The 24,748-nt window shown below is 53.7% G+C and overlaps 1 protein-coding gene across 4 annotated transcripts in view; it reads left to right on the top strand.

The window, feature by feature from the left end:
• The window catches only part of LZTS3 (leucine zipper tumor suppressor family member 3), a 41,335-nt gene that overhangs the window by 5,776 nt on the left and 10,811 nt on the right, over positions 1 to 24,748 (top strand). For 2 of the 4 annotated variants that reach the window (XM_069014776.1, XM_069014773.1), the window contains exon 1: positions 18,701 to 18,814. The exons of 1 other annotated variant lie outside the window; for it this stretch is intronic. The gene's annotated coding sequence lies outside the window, so the exon portion shown is untranslated. Of the gene's footprint in view, positions 1 to 18,700; positions 18,825 to 24,748 lie in introns of those variants that run through there. One more of the 4 variants, XM_069014774.1, reaches the window with a different exon arrangement.

The following is a 24,748-nucleotide window of genomic DNA, read 5'->3' as shown; positions in this document are numbered from 1 at the left end:
ACACTTCCAGGGATCCAGGGGCAGCCACAGCTTCTCTGGACAACCTGTGCCAGGGCCTTGCCACCCTCACAGGCAGGAATTCATTCCTAATATCCCATCTAAGTCCCTCTCCAGCTCTCTTGGAGCCCCTTTATGCAGTGGAAGGTGCTGGAAGGTCTCCCTGGAGCCATCTCTTCTCCAGCTCTCCCAGGCTGTCATCTCATTTGGTGGAGATGCTCCCATACAAACCCACCATCTCCCCACCATCACCAGAGGGCTTGGCCTGAGGGCTTTGCAAGCAGGTTGTCATTTTGGGGCCATTTGGGGTCACTTTGGGGCCATGTGGGGGTTCTTGCCTGAACAAAAACATGAGGAGAGACAACCTGGACACAGAGCCGGTTGGAAAAGTCAACTGGAAGAGTGGTTTTGGGGGGATGGACAGTGCCCAGTGCCAGCAGTGAGGCCCAGGTGAGGGGGTCAGAGGACACCGGCTGGCCAAGGTGATGGTGGTGGGTGCTGCCCAGAGCGGCTGCAGATGCCCCATCCCTGGAAAAGCTGGAATGTGGGAGCTCCTCCCCGCGCTCCCAGCCATGGCAGAGCCCCCAGGCACGCGCTGGAGATGATGCACAAGGGGAGGTCGGAGCTTTTATTAGCCCAGCTGCTGGAGCTGGAAAGAACAGCCCAGCTTTCGGGCACAGGAGCTCCTCTCCTTGTCCCCGCTTTCTAATTATATCAGCTGATCTAGCACAGGCTCCTTCCACTCCCCATGGGCCGCTGCCTTCATTACAGCCCCGGCTCTGCCCTTGGCAAGCACTTGGAGGAGCAGCCAAGCCATCCCACCGGAGATGTTGGGATGGCAGGACCGGCTGTGTCACCTCAGACATCTCCCTGCAGGAGGGACAGGGGACAGGGACGTGTTGGTGTTTGCTCTGGCCAGGCTGGGCTCCTCAAGGTGTCTCAGAGACACCAGGGTGGAAAGGAGAGGATGAAAACATTCCCCAAAAATCATCAGGGATGCTGGGATGAGACGGGCAGAGCTGCATCCCCACAGGCCCCTGCACCCCATGGCTCTCCTGCCCAGGGGAGGGGATCCCTGGTAGTCCCTGCCCAGGGGAGGGGGGCTCTGCAAAGACCAGCACCTGTTCCTGGCTCAGATCTCTCCCTCCTCCAACAAACACCTCTCTCAAAAGGTCTCTGCTAGGAAAATCCACATCTCCACCCGGTGCAGCTCAGCAAGGACAGCAACACCCATCTCCAGGAGCGGGCTGAGCACAGCCCATAATACTCATGCCAGGCTCAGGGAGACCCTGATGTTCTCCCAGCTCCTCCAGTAATGTGAATAATAAATCACTGCTGCTGAGCTGCCACTGCACAGCAGGAGTTTGCTCCACTCCTTCCTCCTGCCTGCCCCACTCTTCCTCCCTCCCAATGCTTTTCCAAGCCCCAGGGCTTGACTTCTTTGAGATCAGGGTGTCCCCAACGTGAAGGAGTGGTTTTAGTGCTGTTGAGTCCCAAGTGGAAAGTTTTTAATCTGTTTTTTTCCCTGCTACTGGCACTTGGTGCCATCCTCAGCACGTTCCCGAACCTCAGTTTCCCTCTGCTGGGCTGCACTGCAGCCTCCCAAGGGACTGTTTGGAATGGGAGCTAATCTGGGGACTGGGATGAGGTATTTCAAAACCTGATCTTGTGGTTAAAGTGGTGAATGTGCCACCTGCACGTGTTTGGGGTGGGTAATCCCCCTGCCTGCTTTCCAGCAAAGCCCAAACTCATCTCCTGCAGCTCAGGAGAGCTTTGGGACCAGCCAAACCAACCCAGGGCCTGTTGACATTCCTCAGTGCCAGCCAAGAGCTTTGCCTTCCCTTCCACGCTCTCAGGGGCCCAAATTAGCTTTTAATAATAATATTTCATATCTAAAAAAAAAAAAAATTCCCCGGGCAAACAATCCGGCCTTGGCGCCCGCCAGGACAGCAAACACTCCCCGAGGGGCACCAGGTGTGGTGCATTCCTGATAGCTGGGAAAGAAAGGAGGGATTATTTCCCTCTCCCTGCAATGTGCTGGGAGGGCAGGAGCGGCCAGCCCGGCTCCAGGCAGGGCTGCGTTGTGCCCAGCACCGAGGGAGGTGGGTACGTGGCTGTGGGAAGAGGTCCCTCAGCCAAGCCCCGAGCTCCAGAGCTGATTAATGGTGGCATTTCTTTTGTTCCACACGTTTCCTCGTGGCGGAGGTGCGGGATTTCAGGCGATAAAAGGGATCTGTTTGTTTTAAAAACAAGTCCTGCAAGTCATCCCTGGGCAGCCACCCTGTGCCCTGAATGCCCACGTTCCTGGCACAGCTATCCCAGCATTGTGGATGCATCCACCGCTCAGGGGTTATTCCTCCAAGCTGGAAAACCTAATTTTTCCTCCTTTAATGAAGTTTCCCATCGATCTGTTGATGTCTTTTCCTCTCATCCTTAGAAGGGAAGTTGAGGACAGGTAGGACGTGGTGTTACAGCCCCAACCCCAGCTTTGACCGGGACAGAAGCTAGGGAAAACCCTTTCCTTCAGCTCTCCAACCCTGGCTTCAGAGTGCAAAGCAATTTTGCACCCCTCCGGGGTTTAGAAGGCAGCCAGAGATTTGGGTTGCCGGATAACATTTCTCTGGGCCAGCTGCTGTGATAAAACCAGGGCATCTGTCCGCTCCTGAGCCGGGCGGCCGAACTCCTGCCCGAATTCCAGCGGGAGATGAGGGCGGCATCCCTGCGCTCCGAGGGACAGCGCGGGGCAGGTGACACCCGCAGCCCCCGGCACATCCCAGCGGGAGCCGCGTCTCCCTTTCCTGCCCCACCGCAGGAGGGAAGAATCCCTTCATTTCCTTCGGCCGCTTATCCTCCGAGGATCTTCATCCCGGGGGCGAGCGACAAAAACACCCTTTAAATCCATCACAGCGGGCTTAGGGGAGGATTAGCAGATGTCTCTGCAGGCTTTACACCAGGCTGCGGCTCCCGGTGTCGCACCCTCGTGGCCCCAGCCAGCTTCAGGCTTGCGTTCCCAGAGGGAGAAGCGATGGAGCCAGCCTGCCTCTAATTCCCGTCGGGAGATCGCTGCATCGCAGGCAAGGCCAAGCTGGCAACTCGCTTCCAAAAGTGGCAATCGGTTTTCGCCGGAGAGCTGGTTCCGATGGGTGTCCTGTGGCCGGGAGCAGAGAGCTCTTCCCAGGCTGTCTCACCCTGGAATTTTCCGGGAGGGAGGACCCCCCACCCCTGCACCCTCACCTTTGGGGGATGCCCTACAGAGGAGCCCGGATAATTCCCCAGTGAAGAGCTGGCTTCTCCCTCTCACCCCAGCCTGGCTGGTGGGAATCATCCCTCTCCATCATCCCTTTTGTGTTTACAAGCAATTACCTGGATCACTTTCCATTCTCGACGCTTTCCCTCCCTAATTTGTCTCAGCGACGGGGTTTTTTCCCCCCCTTAATTTCCCTCCTACCGCCCCCCCCCACATCCCTTTTACCTCTCCTCAATTCCCACCCCCGAGGGCTTTTTGACCGCCAGGACTCTCAGGATGGCTTTCCTCCAGCACACACAAGCTTGCATAATAGCTGTTGACACCGTAACTTCATTTGAATCGATCTTGTTTGCTAATTAGCTGATTGCAGTAATTGGCATGAATTACCTTGGGGGATTCTGCCTCCCTGGGGGTGGCCAGTGGCCGGCGTGTCCCACATAAGAGGTGGGAATGGCAGCAGTGAGGTGGTTCCTGCTCCAGGGACACCTCTCGCAGGTGTCCCGGTGACTCGTGGAGGTGCAGAGGAGCTTCCAGTGGGGAACCGCAGCCTGGTGCAGGGAATTTTAACTCCTGGAGTGCCTCAGAGCCACCAAAATGTCCAGAGTGGCTATTACAGAGCCTAAAAGGGGTTAAAGTCTCTGTTTATGGGGCGAAGGGATGTGACTCTTCGCTCTACCTCAAAACGCAACTGGAGATGACTCAAGCACTGGGTTAAAGATAAACCAAGTGAAGCAGCTTTTCTCAGAGGTCATAATTCCCTGCCAAAAATTCATGGAGGATGGAACAGAACAGCATTAGACTGAGCGAGGAGGGAGCAGGCAGTGTCAGGGAGAGTGTCCTCTGATGGCAGCATCAACCTTTTGGGGGATCCAAAGACAGCTTTGGGTGGGAGGCATCCCTGAAAAGCTCTGAGGCTTGGGGGAAATGGGGCGGGATCAGTGAGATTCTCCTCTTCCCAGACTCTTTTTATCTAAGCACCAGCTTCACAGGGAGGAGGGAGCCATCCCTGTCCCAGTCCCTCGGGATCCAGTCAGGATCCAACACTCCCCATCGTGAACTTCCATGACAAGAAAAGAGGGACAGCAAGGGCAGGCAGTGAGTGATAGGACACAGGGAATGGCTTCAAACTGCCAGAGGGAAGATTTACCTGAAATATTGGGAAGAAATCCTTCCCTGTGAGGGTGGGGAGGCCCTGGCACAGGGTGCCCAGAGAAGCTGGGGCTGCCCCTGGATCCCTGGAAGTGCCCAAGGCCAGGCTGGATGGGGATTGGAGCACCCTGGGATAGGGGAAGGTGTCCCTGGGGTGAAACTGGATGATCTCTAAGGTCCCTTCCCACCCAAACCATTCCATGTTTCTGTGATAACTCATTTTTTAACCAGAATAACCATGACACCCTCAAACCAAAGCTCCTCACAGGGGCACATTTCCATCTGTGGTGCTGCTGGGGTCACCTGATACAAACCTGCCCCCGGTGAGGCTGAAGGAGTCTGTGAAACGCTGTTTTGTATGAGCCATCTATTTATATTGACAGCTTCCCACGCTCCATCCCTCTAATCCTGCATCCCTTTCTGCCAGCCTAAGCTGCATCTTTCCAGCTCTTCCTTTCCCCCCCTTTTTTTTTTAATACGGCCCTGTAATTATCATCTTTCCACTCTTCTGGGATCTGAGAGAAATCCCAGGACTTCTTAGAGAGGATGAGCAGCAGCCCATACCTCTCCTCGTCCTGCTTCCACGGGACTCTTGGGAGCAAATTAATCTGAACCCGCTGTTTAAAAATGTTTATCCTCAGGCCATGCCATTTAGTGTCTTCCTGGGTTACTAATGGACTAGAAAGCACTTCGTTGTCCCTGTGCAATATGAGAACATCAGCCTGCTTTTCCCAAAGCCAGAACAGAAATTATTGAGCTTTTGTTTCCCCCCCCCCTCCATTGTTATCAGCGATTTTCTGATCTCCAGCTTGAGGACAGGCCATGCTGCTGCAGTTATGTTGCTGCTCTTAATTTTGTAAAATCAAATTAAAAGTCGCTTCCTCTGTGTTGCCTGTGAACCTCCAGGAGAGACCTGATGTGGCCAATTGCAAACTGAATTGTGGAGTAAATTCCATAACTTTATTGAGCCAGAATGCCAACAACTTTTTGTCCTGGGAGACACTGTTGGTTCTGAAGTATTCTGGGTGGAAAAGAGGGAGCCCAAATGAAAACTGAGGTCTCCAAGAGCCTTTGGTGGGTCAGGAGGCCGCATCATTAACCAGAGCTTTTATTCTTTATTTTAAGACGATGTAAACACACAAGAAGCAGCTGGATCCATCTGTGGGCTCCACAGGGATTTTGTGGTGACTTTTATCAGCTGCAGCAGAGGGGTGAAGACCCCTGGGAAGGGTCTGGGTCAGACCTGGCCAGGATGGAGCTGGCCAGGGCATGGATATCCCATTTTCCCGCTGCAGAGGAGCTGTGCTGGTGGAGCTGTCACTGAGCAGCTCTGCGAGGGACAAGTGACAGGAGTGGGGGTGGCTGGATGGGCTGAGCCAAGGGAGGAGCTGGCAGAGGACACGGGGCTCAGCAGAGAGAAGCCCCAGCAGGAGAAGCCACTGCTTTTCCTCCCCGAAGGTCCGCAAGGTTGGACACAATGGAATTCCCTCCTCCCTCCCCGTGCCCGAGGCAGCCACATCCCGGGAGGAATACAATGCTGCCTTCGAGTCCATTCAAAACACCCCAGGGTCAAACCTTTATGAGGCAACAAAGAAAATAAACCCAAAGACAAAAAGCTATTCTGGAGGAGGGGAGGGGAAGGAAGTGGCTCCCAAAATATCGGTGAGAACCTTTCCTTTAACTGCAGCTCTGGGATGGGGGTCTCTGCTCCGGTGGGACCGAGCAGGGGAGATGTGAGCACATCCTTCTGCACCTTCCTCTTGGTGGGAGAGGGCCCCAATGACCAAAGTGCAGAGTTTTGGGAATGTCGGGTTAGGATCATGAGGATCTGGGTGCTGGAGAGGGGACAGTTCTTGGTGGGAAGGCACCTGCAGGGAGAAGGGGGTCGGCTGGCACCAAAGGCCCACGGACCCACTCCTCTGCCCCATTTCCTGTGGTCACCACCTCCCTGCTGGCTGTGACGGCTTCTGGGGTCACCTTGTGGCTTTTAGAGGCCGTGTTGCTCCTGGCTGTGATCCCAGAGGCAGCTGGACAGACTCCTGGTCCCCACACCTCCCAAATAATTTGTTTTTTTTCCCTTCATTTCTGTTCTTTAGCTGGGAGCCCTAGGTGAGGCTTTTTGGGAAGGATATTTTGAATTGTTCCCACGTGGGGTTAAAGCTCTGGCACTTGGGAAGGGGTGGGAGAGGACTGAGAGCTGCAGGAGGGAGCAGGATTCAAACCAGAGACGGCTGAAATCTAGTGGGGTGGGAACAGACAAAAACAAGGTCCCACTTCCTGCTGGGCACCTTATTCCAGAGGGGGAGGCGCCTGCAGGAACAGAAACCCCCACTGGCAGGGCTGAGCCCCAAGAAGGAAATGCCAGGAGAAGCAGAAGAGGGTGAGGATGCTCAGCTCACCATCCTCTCCAGCCCGTCCGTGCTGGGATGCTGACACATCCCAGCGCCATCCCCCACCCCACCACCCCTGCACGGGGGCAGGGCTGTCCCTCCGAGGGTGACCAAGGGTCACTCTGGACACTGAATCCCTGTTTGGAACAGAGCAGGGAGAGACAATTTCCCCCCAGCCCCTGACGTGACTCAGGAGTTTGTGGTCTGTGACGGGTGAGTCAATGCGAGCGGGAAAAGCCTGGCTATTTTTAGGACCACTGACATTTGGGGGGGTTTAACCCCTCTCCCTCCTCCCCCAGAGGCATCTCAGCAGTGCCTTGCTTGAAGAAGGAAAAAAAGACCCTTCTGAAGGCAAACAGGTGCCAGGCTCATGGGGTGGTGCTTCCCGAGATGAGGAGGTGAGGGAAGCAGGATCACGGAGACCAGGAAGGGGCTGCCAAGAGTGACAAACACGAAACCAGGCACAGATAAAATCCCAGAATTGTTTAGGCTGGAAAATCCCTCCAGGATAATCCAGTCCAACCATTCCCCCAGCACTGCCCAAGCCACCACTGACCCCTGTCCCCAGGTGCCACATCCACACGGCTTTTAAATCCCGCCAGGGATGGAGACTCCACCACCACCCTGGGCAGCTGTGCCAGGGCTGGACAGCCCTTTCCATGAAGAAATTTTTCCAAATATCCCACTCCAAACCTCCCCTGGCACAACTTGAGCTGTTCCCTCTCCTCCTGTCCCTGTTCCCTGCGAGCAGAGCCCGACCCCCCCCGGCTGCCCCCTCCTGTCAGGGACTTGTGCAGAGCCACAAGGTCCCCCCTGAGCCTCCTTTGCTCCAGGCTGAGCCCCTTTCCCAGCTCCCTCAGCCGCTCCTGGTGCTCCAGCCCCTTCCCCAGCTCCGTTCCCTTCTCTGGACACGCTCCAGCCCCTCCAGATGTTTTGCCCAAGCTCTGTCTGTCACTTCTCCAAGCACTCAGAGGTCTCTCTGCACCCTCTACTATAAATGCACATGGATCAAGGTTTAAATCTCCTCACCAAGCCCTGCAGAGCTTCTCCAGAGTTTTCTTTCCTCCTGGGACTAAGGGCCAAGTGGCCTCGTGGCACAGCACGATGGCCTTGTCCCCTGAAGCTCCTGGGACCCCTCTACCTGCAGAAGTGACATCATGGGACTTGTCCAGCTTCCAGCTGGGCCCGGGGACAGCGCTGCCTCTGAGCAAAGCCACTCCTTGTGTCCAGGGAAACCACATTTAGGGTGGCCTGGGATGCACCCCCCTGTGGCTCCCATCCTTATTAGGGAATTCGGGTCTTTAGCAACTCCTCATGGGATAAGCAGCCTTTCCCCAGGGATGCTCATCCTTCCCACGGCTTGCCCAAAAAAAATCAGCCCCCATCTCCCCTTCCCCGCCATCCCACCTTCCTGCTGGAGGTGCATGTCTTGTCCTACCGTGCAGATTTAGCAACTTTCATGGCAGCTAATCCATCCTCAGCTTGGGAAATTCCCTGGTTTCATTAGTTTAGCAAAATATGAAGGTGTTTGGTGGTTTGTATGGCTTGTATTTTTGGGGGGGGGGGCTTGGTTTTTTGGGGTTTTTGTTTGTTTATTCATTTGTTTGTTTGGGGCTTTTTGTTTCGGTTTTTTTTTGTTGTTGTTTGTTTGTTTCTTTTTAATTTTGGTTTTGGTTTTTTGGTGGTTTTTTTTTGTTGTTGTTTTCGGTTTTGTTTCTGCTTTTTGTGGAACCATGAACACAAGCAGCTCTGGATTACAACAATTTGAATTTTCACAGATCTTCCTGCACAGTCTGTTGCATGTCTGGGGCACAATGGGGCCACTTAATGTTTTAGGGGTGAACATCAATAGGAACTTTTGGGCTCGATGATCTTAGGGGTCTTTTCCAACCTTAACAATTCTACCACCAAAGGGCAGGGATCGGTGGAGAAGGGTCGGTCTGACAGCCTGCTTTGTATTCCCTCAATACACTCCCAAATCTGCCTTCTGTGCAATTTACAGCAGATCCTGATGGATTTCTGCTGCATGAACTTGCCAAGTTTCCCCTCAAACACCAAACATCAACTGCATCCCACGGCAGGGAGCTCCCCAGGCCACCAACCACTCCCTGAGGAAGTGGTTTCTTCCTTTTCTCCCTGATTTCTGCCTTCACCTGCTTCCTGATGGGTTTTTTTTTGGCTAAGAGTTCCCCCTTTCCACACTGAAAAGGAGACAGCTCCACATCTGTGCATCACTTGGCCGTGGCTCTGGTCCTGTCTGAAGCGCTGCCCCAAAGCCACCAAAGCTCCTGGGAATGTCTGAGCAATTTGTCAGCACGGATTCATTTTAAAAAAAACCCTAAAAACTACTGAGGAAAAACGCTGGGAATACTCCTGGTGTCTGCACAGGCAGATCCCACGACAGCCCCTGTCAGCAGCACAGGTGAGATGAACGGCGTGGGATTGCTCCCAGCTCAGACAAATTAATCAGGATGCTGTGCCGGGGTGAGTTCTGTCCCAAATATATGAAGTGCAAGCTTGTAACATGTGCCAAGCTCCTCTGGAGCTTGTTTCACAAGTGCTTCCCATTTTACATGCACGCCTGAGGAATTCTGCTTCCCTGAGCTCAAGGTAGGGATGAGAGGAAAACAGGAGCGGAGAGAGCAGGTGGTGCCTCAGCCCAGGCAGCGCCTTCTCCTCTGGCAAATCCTTGCACAAAGCACCAGGAATCCCTGCCTGGAGTTGGGCCACACATTCTGGGCTGGCTCAGGATGGATGGGCAGCCCCAGCTAGGAATTGCTGCATGCCTTTGGAAACATAAAATCACCGAATGGTCGAGGCTGGAAAGAACCTCTAAAGGTCGTGAAACCTGACCATTAACCCAGCACCCCTGGGTTCACCATGAAACCATCCAGGAGCTTGTTTTCTCTCCTGCAAATCATTGACAGAGCTGATTTCACTTCCTCCCTGCTCCCATGCCATCCTTCCCCACCTCTCTCCTTTCCACACAGAACCATGTGCCCAGGGCTGTGCCACTGGGGTATCATTCCCCACCTTCTCCCTGGGACACTGGTGTTGAGGAGGCAAAATTTCCAAAGAAGAGGGTTTGGTTTTTTTTTTAGGGTTCCCCAGGAGCACTGGAATGGAAGCAGTGACGTGAGCAGGGTTAGGGCAGGAGGGCAATGCCAGCAGCTTTGTGTCCCCAAAGGTGCAGCCACACCACACAACCCCACGTTCTGGGGAGCCCCATCAGTGCCTGAGGTGCTCTGCAAAGCTCAGGTGAGCGATGGAAGTCACAAAGGCTGTACCTAAAGGGGCTAAAAGAGAGCTGGAGAGAGACTTTGGATGTGGGGGAATGGCTTCAAACTGCCCGAGAGCAGGGTTAGATGGGATATTGGGAAGGAATTCTTCCCTGTGAGGGTGGGCAGGCCCTGGCACAGGGTGCCCAGAGAAGCTGTGGCTGCCCCTGGATCCCTGGAAGTGTCCAAGGCCAGGTTGGACGGGGCTTGGAGCAGCCTGGGACAGTGGAAGATGTCCCTGCCCATGGCAGGGGGTGGCACTGGGTGAGTCTTGAGGTCCCTTCCAACACAAACCATTCGTGACTCAGTGATTTTGATCCGTGATGATCTTTGGGCTGACTGGGGCAATGGAGAAAGGTTTTGTATCAGCCACAGGGCGCTGCAGGGAAAGCACAAGAGGACAGCAGGGCTGGAGCCAGCTCAGCAGAGACATCACAGATTTTTCCATGCTTGCTGTCTGACTCCCTGGGTTTTCCTCTCCTGGAAAGACCATTTCTGATCACTGACAGATCCAGCAGCTCTTCAGAGTGGTTGTGAACAGGAGCAAAATGGTTCATCTGGGCAGGTCTCACCTCGTGTCCCTGGGGCTGGTTATTCAGTCCTCACAGGGCAGCTCCCAGGTTTCATTAGATCTGGCCCTAATGACAGCTCTGCTGAGTTTTGGAGCCCTCCTCTCTCCCCATCCTCCAGCTCTCTGCATCTTCTGAGTGGGAATAACACAAAACTGGGAAACAGGGAGGAGTTGTCACCACCCCCCTCTACGAGGCCAGGACAGAGAGGATGTTTTTCCGCTCAAGGATGGTTTATCCGAGCTGCACACACACGCTCTCACACTCACACACTCTCACACACACAACACAACCATTCTCTCACCAAGCCCTCAGGATTTTGGCACTCCCTCCCACTCTCCTGGTCCTGCACAGCCCCACTTTACAGCTGAAGTCGTCACTGGAGGAGCTTCTTTGGAGGAGATGTGGATAAATCTCTCCACTGTTTTGTTTGCAGCAGAGCTGCTGGCACTTCCCAGGGCTCCCAGGCTGGTTATGAGCAAATGGAAACAGAAAGAAACCAAATCCCTGCTTCATTCATCCTCCATCCATCCCTGCCCCTGCCGTGTCCCTCGAGCTGCCAGCTTGGAGAGAGGAGCTTTGTCCCGTGGCCATCTCCAGCTCCACATGAAAAGCCCTCCATCAAACCGAGAGCTTTGCAACCTCTGCTTCCATTTCAAAGCCTCTTTTTCCTTTTGCCGAGGATCTGGAGGGATGGGAGGAGTGTTCAAAGCCCAGAGTTGGTTCTGAAGTCCAAAGCTGGGCGAGCAAAAAGGGTTTGTTTTATACGACGGAGCAGAGAGCCTGGGAATCTGTGAGGGCAACACCTCCCTGCAAATCAGGTCATTTATTTAGCAAGGGAAAAAAAGCCTTCCTGAGGTTCAGAGCATTAGGGCAGAAATCAAAAAGCATTTGAAGAAGCAGGGAAAGCCAAGCTCTGGCTTTGCCATTCCTGCCCTCCTGCTGGATCCCCATGGCCCGGCAGGCACCGAGGGAGACTGGGAAAATGTTCCACTCTTCACACACCACTTCAAACCCTCAGAGCCGCCCTTTCCAGGGGGACTGGGGTCAGCTACCACACTAAACTCCAAATATTTTCCTAGCTGGCAAATGAAAAAACCTCCATGTGTCTGCGCCTGGCTCTATAGCCAACGTACACGGAATGATAAAGGCCCTGGCACACATCTTGCAAGAGCTAATTATAGAATTTGGAAGCCAACGTGATAATATTTTCTTTAGATGTGTGGTGCAGATGTAATTACTTCTCCGGAGATGCCAGCCGCAGATGACGCAGGATGCCCTTATGTAATCACCTTTATTATGCAGCTATGGAAATTTTCCCTCCCTGGCCCATCCCCTCAACTCCTTCTTTTCCTTCCTCACCCTAAACTCTCTCAGTGGCTCATTCAGAAGGCGATGGGTCCTTAGGCCAGCTGGGAGAACACGGGCAGCTCCAGAGAAATCCCATTCCTGGGTTTCCCCATCCATCATCCCTCAGTGAAGGAGCAGAAGGAGCTGATGGCTGGGTAAAGGCCCCCCTTCACCTGGTGGAAGGGAAGGGGATCATGTTGGAGCCAGGATTCCCCCATCCCTGGCATCTCCTGTGGCTTGGACCAGGAGCCAACTGCTCCATCCTCCTGCTGTGGAGGAGCACCCCCTCCCCAAAACGGGCTGGGGGATGCTGAGGATGCAAGGGGACTGCACAGGAAAGCTGGTTTGTCCCTGCAGGGTGAAGGCTTGGTGGGTCACAAACGCTTGAGTTGCTCCAAAGGTTGCTCCCGAGTGCAGGAGGATCTCCCAGGTGATCCACAAAGTCTGTCCTGACAGGGGGAAATCACAGCGTGATCACAGCCAAAAATGCTTCCAAAACAAGAGGGACTTTTGCCTGTGGATCCTTTCTGAGGTTTTCCTTTTTGCCTGTGGATCCTTTCCCAGGTTTTCCATTTTGTTGCTTCAAAGTCTCTCTGTCCCACTGCCCACAGGCCACTGAGGTCTGAGCCATGGTTATCTCCAGGACAGAGGCTTCCCCCACCACCAGTGCTGCTCAGGGAAGCCACAATCCCCTGGCATGACCAGTAAAACCCTGCCTTGACCACAAACATTCAGGAAAAAGGGTTGATAAGCAGCCTGGAGGCATCACCCTGTAGTGGCAGCACATATTTTGGTTGTACACCTCTCTGCTCCCACCCTCTTCCATCCGTCTTCCTGGCCAAACCTGGATCCTTCCTTGCTGTTTTGGAGGATTAATACATGATGGGAAGGGGTGACTCCTGGTTCTGGGCTAGCCTGATGCCACCAAAGTTGCAAATCTGGGTTGTGAAGACTTTTCCTTCTTCTTTTCTCTGCATGGCATCCAAGCCAGGGCTTGGAGGATTGAGGAGGATGAGCCTGGAGATGAACAAGGACAAATCCTTCAGTGGCTGGGAAGTGCAGTTCAGAGAGCTGGGAAGAGGGGAATTGGTCACACAGCCTAAAGAAAAGGAAGCCAGGGAGATGGAGATGGTGGCTGGAGCAGGACTGGAGGCAAAACCATTGGTTCACCCACTGGGCAAACTGGTTCCCAGTCATGGGTCAGTGCCAGTGACTGCAAAGGAATTTGTCCTCAGGGCAGGGAATACCCACATTCCTCCGAGGACAAAGAGCCATGGGGGAGGCAGTAGCTGGGGGATGTGTTTGTAGCACTCAGGCCATTTATTAACCAAAAACTCCAAATTCCCAGGAGTCCAGGGCCATCAGCTGGTCATGGATTCAGGTGGAATTTCAGCCCACATCCATCTCCAGTCAGCCAAATCCCTCCCTGTTGTCCATGGACTGTGTCAGCTGGGTCCTTGTGGCCTGGAAAGGGACTGTGAACCTTGGGTCCTGCACAGAGAGGCCTGGGAGCCACCACAGGGATGCTCCAGGCTTCCTGCTCAGTCTTCTACTGCTCCTCCAGAAGATCTTTCCCAAGACTTGAGGATTCTCATGCTTCTGCTTTTGCTGAAGCCACTCAGCCACCAATTCTTCCCCAGAGCAGAGGCTGGCCACGATGGAGATGGAGCTGGATGGGACAACATGAGTACACACAACTTAGTCCTGAGCCTGGTGTTCCTCCCTGAAAAAAACCTCCCACCCCGAGCCAAGGGGGCTGTGCCAAATCCCTAATTCCTGATATGGACTGAAAGGGCACTTCCAAACAGGCTCCTTGAACACCTGGTGATTGCAGTGGAAATCTGCCCCTCCTGGTTTGCTCCAGTTTATTTTTACTAGGCCTGGCCTGATGCTTTGGGACTGTGAACGGGAGGTTTGTTTCCTTCATTCTGGATAATCACCCAAGGATGCTTAAGGAGTGGTTTTAAACTAAAACATGAGAGATTCAGACTAAATATTAGGAAGAAATTGTTCCCTGTGAGGGTGGGCAGGCCCTGGCACAGGTTGCCCAGAGAAGCTGTGGCTGCCCCTGGATCCCTGGAAGTGTCCAAGGCCAGGTTGGACGGGGCTTGGAACAACCTGGGATAGGACTTTGGACCTGGATGAGCTTTAAGGTCCCTTCCAAACCAAACCAAACCAAACCAAACCAAACCACTCCATGATTCTACGATTCCATGATCCTCTGGACATTATTTGGGAAACCTGATAATTCACAACCTCCCCCAAGGCAGCTCAGACCTGACCCACACCCCACGGCCAAGCACCCAGCACACACCCTGGGCTTTCAGCACCCACAGGTGGAGATGCAGGAGCCTCTCCTGACTTATGGAAAACCTGGCCCATGCACCGGGCTGTGGCTTGCCAGCACTGAGAGGCTTTGTCTGCCCTGTGCTGGTACAGGAGGAGACAGCTTATACCAGCAGGGATGTTTTTTCCAGAATAGGAAACCATCCCTCTGGATGACATAAACCAGAGTCTTTTGGCTTGTTCGTGCTGGCTCAAGCTGAGCAGGCAGATGCCACTGACTGGAGATGGAAAGCATCTCCTGTTGCCACAGCTGGCATCAACCCAGCTTTTGGGGTCAACCCAGCCTCAGGACCCTCTGCCATCCCCTGTGGCAGCTTGGAGAAGGTCCTTTCCCTTCCCCAGCTCTGTGTGGGTATGAAGAGGTCTCACACAGGCTCAAATTATTCCACTTAACGAGCAGGAAGAGCCTCTCCCAGCATTTTAACTTCCAGACCAGCGGGATGTCACTGTGCTGGTGAACCCCCCGGGTGCAGAGAAGGTTTGTTTGACCACATAACCAGTTTCTTCTTGCACAAATGAACTCTGGGTGTCATCCTGACATTTCTCCCGGGTGCTCAGCCACAGAGGCTGCTCAGGCTGTGCAGGCTGCTGGGGATTTTATCAGCTTTCCCAGCAGAAAGGTTGGATTTCCTGGCATGGCATAGTCCTGCTCCCCTACCAGCCCCATCCTGCACATTTGGCTGTGATTCCTGCAGGGCACTCACAACAAATCAGGCAAGGCAGCATCTCTATCCACAAGCACAGGGAAACCCTTGGATGTTCCACACCCCTTGGCTGTCACAGAAAATAGGGTCTTTCCTCTGAAAACCGGCCTGGAAATCTCTATCTTTAATAACAGATAGCAGGGAAGAGCTTCAGACAGAGCCTGGTGAGGAGATACTGCAGGAATTCTGCTTCCAGTGTGCAGCCTGTTGGATGCCAAGCACTTACAGGCACAGTCAGTTTGCAGCTGAGGTCTGAGCTGGGTTTGAGTTGTTGTGGTGCTGGTTGGAAAGTGCTGGACACCTCCAGCACAAATTCAGAACTGTCACTGTCACCAGACCAGGCTGGCCTTGACATTGCCCAGCCAAGGCACTCAGACATCCTGGGATGGAGATGCCACTTCATTCATGACCTCAAAGTATGCTCAATATCCAGGAAACCCTTATTTAGGGTTTTTTTTCTGCTCCTCAAAGCTTTGAAAATGATCTTCCCTCTAACTAAAGGAGTCTGGGTGAGGAGAGGAGGGAGGCTCTTGCTCATGTTGGGATGTCTTCTACTGAAAGCAGCTCCCCAGAGCTTTCAAGGAAGAAATCCCAGTGCAGGGAGCCGCTGTCTCTGCTCCCATTCCCAGCTCCGCCTCGCCACATGCCTGAGCACATCAATGCTTTCCACCCCTGTTCCCTGGGGAGTGTCCCGGGCCAGTGATGCTCCTTCAGACCTCACTGCAGCTGATGTTTTCCTCCTTCCCTGGTGGGTGCAGAAAACACTGAACCAGTCCTGCAGGTGCAGTCCAAGGACCTCAGAGAGCTTTGGGATCTTGACATGAAACGGTCCCAAGAGAATGGAAATCACCCTGCCTGGGGGCTGCCACTCCTGCAAGTAAAAGGGAAAAGAAAAAAGGACATGGGGAACAAAGAGTTTGGGTTTTGGAAGAGTAAATTCTTCCTTTCTTCCAGAGGAAGGTGGCTTTGGGTGGATGTTCAAAGCCTCGTCCCCAAGACAGAGCAAGGCCATCGTGGCTGGGTAGGGCAGGATTTTTAGCTGGGTAACCCCAACCCTGTAGTCCCAGGCTGGAGGTCACCCCAGGTGGTTGGGTCTGGGTGCAGAGTCTGACAACAGCCACCCAAAAAGGGCAGAGCAGAGAAGGATAAACCCCACAAAGGGCTGAAAGCAAGTCCTGGTGGTTGTGTCCATGGGGACAGGGAAATGTGGTGGCCTGGCTGCATCTGGCTGTGCAGGAGCCCTGGCACGAAGGGGTGCTGGGTGAGAACTGGGGGTCTCTGCTGGCTCTCAGAGGGGATGGAGGGGCTCTGTTGGAGGTGACCTGGGTGGGCAGAGCAGTTCCTGTCTCAGCCACCCCAGCCCTGGGTTAGAAATGGGAGTTTAGGGTTCAAAAGTTTATGCCCTGCCTGAGAGCGCCAGGAGCACGGGTTATCCTGGAGTTTCCAGCGCTCTCCAAAGTCTCTCCTATCATGATTTATTCATCTGTGGGAAGTGCTAAGACATAACTCAGCTCCCAAAGGGAGCACGAGCACAGCCTCCACCAGCTGCGGCGTCAGGAAACCGCCTGTCTCCCGTGAGATCTGCCGAGCCTGGGCCTGCTGCAGCTCCCTGCTGGGCAGCCACAGGCTCCTGTGCTCCAGCAGCTTCCCCAAACCCCTACTGGGAAGGGTCCACCTCCTGAGCCAGCTCTGGTTATTGCCAGAGCAATGCCAGGGATGGAAAGGGCTCTCTGTCTGCGTGGCTACTTCCAAGGTGCGCTCACATCGCGAAACCAGCCTGTTTGTGTGAATTCTCTGCTTCTGGAGTTAAAGGGCAAAATTAAGAGCTTGAATCTCCACTGGAATGCATTTTGGATATAATTTACACCTTCCCCGTGCACCCCAGCAGTGCATTTGGCCCTGGTTTAAATGCACATTAACCCATATTTGATTATTTTGACATTATTGCTGTTTTACTGCTCTTGCTGTTATTTGCCCACCAACGCCGGCCCCGTTTGCGAGGCCCCGACCGGTGACTCCTTTGATCCCCAGACGTCCTGCCAACAGAAAATTCACTCGAGCAAATAAGTCTAAATTAGTGGGAGTTTTGTGTGGCTTTATTTCCCTTCCTCCACGACTGCGAATAATCTCCAGAGTAAGCGCTGGGGCTGGACGGCCCCCGATGGGAAGCCTGATTGCTCTCCCGCCGCAGCGCTGGCAGCTGGGAAAGTGGGAAAAGGAGCTCTGGGCCATCGTGTGTCACCAGGGCTCTGCTCTGAATGATGGAGAGGAGGGAGGGCAGCATCCAGGTCCAGCTTTTGGCCAGGTGGATGGGGCTTGGAGCAACCTGGGCTAGTGGGAGGTGTCCCTGCCCATGGCAGGGGTTGGAATGAGATGAGGTTTAAAGTCCCTTCCAAACCATTCTGTGATTCTATGGATGCATCATGCCATTCATCCCACTCATCCAGTTCTCTGCCCTTCTTTGAGAGCTCTTCATAGCCTTTCATTTCAGGCATGCAGCTGGGAAGCATCCCCAGAAGGATGGGAAAGTTCCCTGATAGAAAGATCCCAAAATAACTGAGTGAAAGCGAGCTGCTCGGAGCAATCCCCACTTGAAAAAAAACCCCAAGCTGTCAGACCCCAAAATTCCATTTGAAATAAAACCAGCTGATAGGGTCCCAAATCTGTATTTATGAAAAAAAAAAGAAGCTTTGAGACCCTAAAATCCCATTTTGAAAAACAAACAAATAAACAAAAAACAAAACAGGCCGTCAGCCCCCAAATCCCTATTTGAGGAAAACCCAGCTGTCAGACCCAAAATCCCTATTAAAAAAAAAACAACCCTTAGCCAAAATAACTTACTCTACCCCAAATCATCCATTTGAGCAAAACCAAGCCATCAGACTCCAAAATTCCTGTTAAAAAATAAAAACAAACCCAAACCTCAGATATCAGACCCACAAAATCCCTGCTTAAGGAAATACAAGCTGTCAGATTCCAAAATTCCTGTTTGAACAAAACCAAGTTTTGAGAGCCTGAAGTTCCCTATTTGAGAAGAAAAAAAATAACAATAACAATAACAATAACAATAACAATAACAATAACAATAATAATAATAGTAATAATAACAATAATAATAACAATAACAATAACAATAACAATAATAATAATAATAATAATAATAATAATAATAATAAAATCCAGCAGTCAGAGCTCAAATTTCCAGTTGAGCAGAACAAGCTGTGGGACCCTCAAAACTTTCTCTGTGCAAAACCAAGCTGTCAGACCCCAGAATTCTCATTTGAAGAAAAACACCCAGTCTGACTCCAAGTTCCCTGTTTGAGCAAAAACAAGCCCCTGAATCCCAAATCCCTATTTGAGCAAACCCCAAAACCCTCCAAATCCACAAACCCCTATTTATGCAAAACCAAGCCATCAGACCCCAAAATCCCCATGCGAAAATAGAAAAGGCAAATCCAAATCCTTATTTCAGCAAAACCCAGCGTCTGACCCCAAAGCTCCCATTGCAGCTAAACCAAACCACCAGCCCCAAATCCCCCTTTGAGGAAGACGGAGCCATCCCTTCCCAAAATCCCTGCCGGAGGTGGGCACAAAGAGTTAAGCTCCTGCGGGCGCCGTGGCCAATCCCACCGAGCGAAGGGCAGCCCTTGGCCGCAGCCCAGCAGCAGGTTGCTCTCCGCAGGTATTATTTGGGACTTTTTCCCGGGATACCACGCAGGGAAACAATGAATTTCGCGGTCGGCGCAGGATGGGGAGCTGCAGGACGCACCCCTGGGCTGCCCAGGTAAATCCCGGTGGGTGCTGGCTTTTTGTGGGATCTTTCCTTTCCTCTCCTTCCCCCTCTCGCTGGGTGTCTTTGTTTGGGGCCGGGTAGGGGAGCGAAGGGTTGTCGGTGGATTAATGCAGGGCTGAGCTGGTGGGACCCTTTGCAAGGGAATTTTGGGGGGGGGGGACACCGGGCTGCGTTCGCAGCGGGGGTCGGAGCAGAGATGGGGTGCGCGGAGCTGGGTGGCTCAGGGTGGGGAAAGCTGTGATTTCCCCCTCTGTAAACTCCCCCTGGATCCAGCTGGAACCCCCCAGCACCGGGACCGTGCACCGGGCGGGTTTGAGGGCATCACTCCGGTTTAGCAGCGCTAATTCCGGCCCTGGGGACAAGGCACCGTCGGGACGAGCCACCATGAGGGCTTGCTCCGAGCGTGGTGTCCGGGGAGGAGCGAGCACTTCCCGGGCTGGCTCCGCGCCCAAGAAATTCCTCGGGGCGAGTTAATGATGAATCACGGCCGGGCTGGTGGCGTGGGCGGCGAGTGGCAGCCGGTGGCGAGTCCCCTCGCTGTCCTTCCTGCGGGGACAGAGGTTTGGGCAAAGTTTGGGCATGGCAGAGCTCGTGGGGCGGCTCCTCGGAACCGCTCGGGGGGGGATGGCTCATCCCAAAGGGCAGGATCAGCCTTCCCCCAAAACATCCCGCCTAGGGCAGGGGTCTAAATCGCACAGGGGGATGTGGTGACAAAGGGGGGGGGGGCGGGGTCCTCCTGGCATTTGGGGGCATGGAATTGGGCTGGAGCAGGGGATCACATGGGGATCCCTGAGATTTGGGATGCTGGGGGTGTGTGAGGATGCTCAGGCTGATGCTGGGGAGCCAGGCAAGTGCTCTGTGCTGGAGCAGTGCCAGGGTGACCAGGAGCTTCCCCATATCCCCTGTTTTGGGGACACCACGGGCTCAGCTGGCAGCACCTCATCTCCAGCTACCTTCCCAAAAGGGTGGATTAGTGCAGGTCTGAGCCGGTGGGACACTTTCCAGGTGATTTTTGGGGATGGGAGGTACCTGCTGGGCTATGTTTGCACCAGGGGCTCAGAGCAGAGATGGGGTGCACAGAGATGGATTGTTCAGGGTGGGGAAATCTCACCCTGGATCCCACTGGCAGCCCCTTAACAAGGGGAAACTGAGGCATGCAGGGCTGGGATGACCCCAAGCAGTCCAGCCCATGGAATGGGGCATCCCAGACCCTCAGGCCCGCAGCCAGCGCTGAGGCTGCTCCATCAAACTGCCCTTTCCCTGTACTGAGGGAATTGAGGGAGGTCTCCCTGTGCCACCAAAGCTGGTGCTTTTCTGGGCAGAGGTTGCCATTGGGACCTCACTGGGGACGATGACACAGCTGGCCCCAAGCACCTTCTGGGGGCAGCCACAGGGGTCACAGATGAGACCACAGATGAACCCTTCCTGATGGACACATGGGATTTGGGATGGTGGCTTGGGCTGAGCGTGAAGCCATCCTGTCCTGCTGCCCCTTGGGATGACGGGGACAGACAAGGCAGGTCATGGAAAATCCTTCCTATCTTCCCTTGGGTGCATCCTGGAGGATGCCAGCCTGGATCCAAACCCAGGGCTCTGAGAGCAGATGGGAAAAGGGGGGAAAATCCCCCTGAGGAGGAGGACTCTGGCCAGGGGAATGCTGGTGGATAGCCCCAGCGTGGCTTGCAAAAAACCCCATGGCAGGATAATTCCTGGTGGAAAGGATCTTGGGAGCTCTCCAGGCCATCCTGCTGCTGGTGGACCCTGGCTGGTCCATTCAGCACTTGAAAACCTCCAAGGATGAGACCAAAAAGCCTCGCAGGACCCTGTACAAATGTACCTTGTCACATCCCCATGTCACCTGCCGAGGTTTCTCTGGGGCTTTGCCAACCTCGCTGCAGCCTCCAGAATAATTTTGATGTCTTCCCTTACTGGAACAGCTCGAGACTGGTGAGGCCTGCCGGCTGCTTGGCTTCTAATTCCACCCTGCCTGCTCTTTTGGATCCAGAAAATGCTGTGGATTAAAGCTGGGAACACCCTGAGATGGGGAGCTGGGGTGGAGGTGGGCTTGGGACAGGTGGAGCAGCTTCATCTGGATGAGCAATAGCCATGCCCAGATTGATTTACTGGTTATTTTACTGTCCGTAAGGGGTTTCCAGGAAGCTGTGGACGGTGTCCATTCCAGGAACACCCTCAGGGAGCAGAGAGGGAAGGAGGGACAAGCAGGAGGGCACGGAGCCAAGGCCATGTGCTCCACAGTGCAGATTGTGGCTGTGCTTTGCCATGATTTCCCCTCCTGCCACGTCCTGGGGGATGGGGACAGCGTGGCAGTGGACTGTGTCCCTTAAACACAGCGACCAACCGAGGGAGGAAAACTGATAGCAGAGTGGGAAGACTGGCCAGGGAAGGTGGAGCAGGCTGCACTGTTCAGGCTTTGTCGGGGAGAACAATGGGGCCTTTATTGGGGAAGGGAGGTGGTGGGGCTGGCAGGGACAGTTTGGAACACAGAGAGTCCCTTGGACGGGGCACTGGCATGTGGGATGGGACAGTTTGGTACCCAGTGTCCCCCAGCCAGCTGTGGGGGCAGGGAATTGGGACATGGGGTGCGACAGGTTGGTACACACTGTGTCCCTTGGCCAGGTGGGGGGGTGGGGAAATGGGGAATGGGAAATGGGAATGGGAAATGGGATGGGACAGGTTTGTAACCAGCGCATCCCTTGGCCAACTAGGGGGACAGGGAAATGGGCTGGGACAGTCTGGTGCCCATCATGTCCTTGGGTCAGAAAGTGAAACGAGGAACGGGGATATGGGATATGGAATGGGACAGGTTGGTACCCAGAATGTCCCTTGACCACAGCTGGAGGAAGCTGGGACACAGCAGATGGGACAAGGGACAGGCCAGTTTGGTGCCAAACATCCTCTGGTGGTGGGACTCGTCCCCAGCTGTCACTGTGAGCCCCACAAATGCTGACATGGCTCTCCTTGACGTGGGTTTGGATTCATGGCCACCCCTCCCAAATCCTTTATCACTGGGAATTGCAAAGGGTGGTTTAAGAAAGGGCTGGTTCTGAGGACCCTGGGGACCCTCACAGCTGAGACAGAGGATCATCCCACGCTGGGGACATCCTGAACCAAGCACTGCCACCCACTCCAGACCAGAGGAGCTTTGGGGATGGAGGAATCCGTCATCCTGTGTGCTGTCCCTTGGCAGCTCAACAAGAGCTCCCCTGAAGAGCCGCCTGGGTCTTTTCATCTCATCTCTTTTGTTTCAGGCTTATTATGTAAATAGCTTATGCGGCCCCCATAATGAGAAAGTAGTTTCCCAGAATACAAAAGGCTGTAATTATCTCATTAGCAGGCGGAAAGGAAAAGGAAATGTTTCTAAGCCAGCTCGCTTTTATTTCCCACAGCAGCCCCAGGAAGCGCAGCCCCCAAAACTGGGACCTGCCTGCCCCTAGTCCTGACACCCCCTCCTGATGCTGCCACATTTTCAGGAGAGAAAAGCAAAGTGTGATCCTCCTGTCTCAGAAATGGGTTTGTACTGGGATGGCTGACAGCTTTTAACTGGGCCCAGTTATCCAGAGGATGCAGCAGGTCCCTGTGCAGGCCCCTCAGCGCTCTCAGGTGCTGGGAAAGGTGTAATTGGAAAGTGGCAGGGTCACAGAGGGTCAGGATGGTCCCCACCTTCCCCAACTGGATGTTCCTAGGCAGGACTACCATGCTGGCTTGTCCAAGTCCAACCTCCCTGCTCCAGCAGGGTGCCCTAGAGCGCGTTACTCGATATTGTGTCCAACAGTAAATCCAATCACAAATCCTTTGCACATAAGGATGGAAAATGTGCAGATACACAGCAGCCCCATGGCCCAAGAGGTGGCTGAGGGTGGCTGCAAGAAATTGCCACTATTTGACCCTCCAGCCAGCCTTCCTGAGTTTGCTTTTTAGCTCTGAGTGAGGGAAAAAGAACTGCAGTACAGGGATAAATGGGAAAAGAGAGGTTTGTGTCCTAGGGAAGGAGCAGGAGTTGTTCTTCTGACTTCATTTGGCTTTTGGTTGTGGAAAAAGCTTGTGGTTGAAAACTCGAGATCTGCGTGTTTTTGCAGACAGGTTCAAGTGCGTTCGTGCCGTATTCCAGTGGTGGAGGAAAACCTGGCAGCCACTGAGCCAGGATGGGGGGAAAGGAGTTGGAGGAGGTGCAGGAAAGAGCCACAAGAATTACTTGAGGGCTGGAAAAAAATGCCTGTGAGAGACAAGAAAAGCTCATTCTGTTCCCCTCTTCAGACTGAGCAACTTGAGAAGGGTGTAGGAGAACAGGAGGTGCCGGGGCACTGGAGCCAGGTGGGAGGGGAGCCATGGTGTCCCTGCCTCTTGAATCAATCCCAGTGGAGGAGCTCTCAGCCAGGTTTGGGTCCGGCACGGCCATAAGGAGGTGGCACATGACACACAGGAGGCAGAGCAGTAGCTGAGAGGCCTTTTTGGAGGATGTGATGTGCAAGGAAAGGTGAGGGAGAGGAAGAGGGGTGTGACTGAAACGTGCACTTGAAACTAAGAGGACAAGAGGGAACAGCTTCTAAACAGGAGAGGTTTAGACTGGATATTAGGGGAAATTTCTTCATGGAAAGGGCTGTCCAGCCCTGGCACAGCTGCCCAGGGCAGTGGTGGAGTCCCCATCCCTGGAGGGATTTAAAAGCCGTGTGGATGTGGCACTTGGGGATGTGGGTCAGTGGTGGCCTTGGAATGGTTGGACTCCATGGTCTTAAAGGGCTTTTCCAACCTGAATAATTCTGTGATTCCACGATTTTACGAGTCCAATTGCAAATCATGGGTTTCAGTGGTGGTTTTTTCCCCAGGGCTTGTTAATGCCTCACTGGACACAGGTGGTTTTGCTCCCTACGGGGTCTGTGTCTTCACCTCTAACCCATTCCTGTCCTTTCCTTCCCTCCCCAAGTATCTTCCTGGAAGAAGCTGAACGTATCACAGCCATTCTTTTCCCACCATATCTAACCTGTTCCACCACCACAGGACGTGTTGACTTTTTCTCCTCCAGCCAAACCAATCCCTTGGCAGCGCTGCCAACCTTGGCAGAGCCAACCCGAGCCTTAAACACGGGGCAGGTGTAGGTCCTACCCCTATAAAAACAACAGAGCAGAGCACGGGCTTACGGTGCCAGTAATTGCTGGCTCGTTAAAGCCGACGCAAACAAACCCGACTAATGAAGGTCAGGGGCACACCTGTTACCGCAGTTGGCAAGAGGGGGAATTTTTGACCTTCAGAAGCCTTTGCTGCCCCTGCTGCCAGCGCCACATGCCTGGCATGGTGTGTGTGCCAAGGCCCTGCCTTGCTCTGGGGCTCCTTGCTGGAGCTCTCTGTGCCAGAGACCGATGATTGATGCCCTTCTCCCGTGGCACTGGTGCTGAGGTATGTCTGCCTCCCGAAGGCCTTTGTTAGGAGAGTGTTAACAATTAACCTCCTCAGGCAGGAACAGAGCCAGGCCTCCATAATTTAGTGTAGTTAACCATTCAGCTGCTTGTCTCAGACCAATTCTTCTTTTTAACTGGAAGGCATTCGCTGAATCCTTTGGGTAGAGCAAGTGTGAAGACCCAGTTGTTATTTTACAAATTACTGTATCTGCAGTAACATCTAGGAGTGTCCTGGAGCTGCAGGCGTGGTAGGAAACCTTGATAAAGGGGTGGACATGCACAGTTTGCCCACCACGGCTGGGGAAAAGGACATTTCACCCCACATTTTCTGCATCAGGCATCAAAATATCGCTGTCTCTGAGGAGAGGCTGCTGCAGGAAAGGCCAAGAGGCCAAGAGCTGGATGAGATGGGGAGGTGCTGCAATGTGGAGTGTGCGGATTCCCAGTATCCCTGGTCAGAGAAGGTTGACTGTACTGATGAGATATGGCATCTTCCCTTGATTTGGAGATA

The sequence above is a fragment of the Aphelocoma coerulescens genome, chromosome 4, assembly GCF_041296385.1.
Source record: "Aphelocoma coerulescens isolate FSJ_1873_10779 chromosome 4, UR_Acoe_1.0, whole genome shotgun sequence".
Taxonomy (NCBI): Eukaryota; Metazoa; Chordata; class Aves; order Passeriformes; family Corvidae; genus Aphelocoma; species Aphelocoma coerulescens.
The sequence above is the reverse complement of the archived record's forward strand: the minus strand, read 5'-3'. Positions and strand labels throughout refer to the sequence as shown.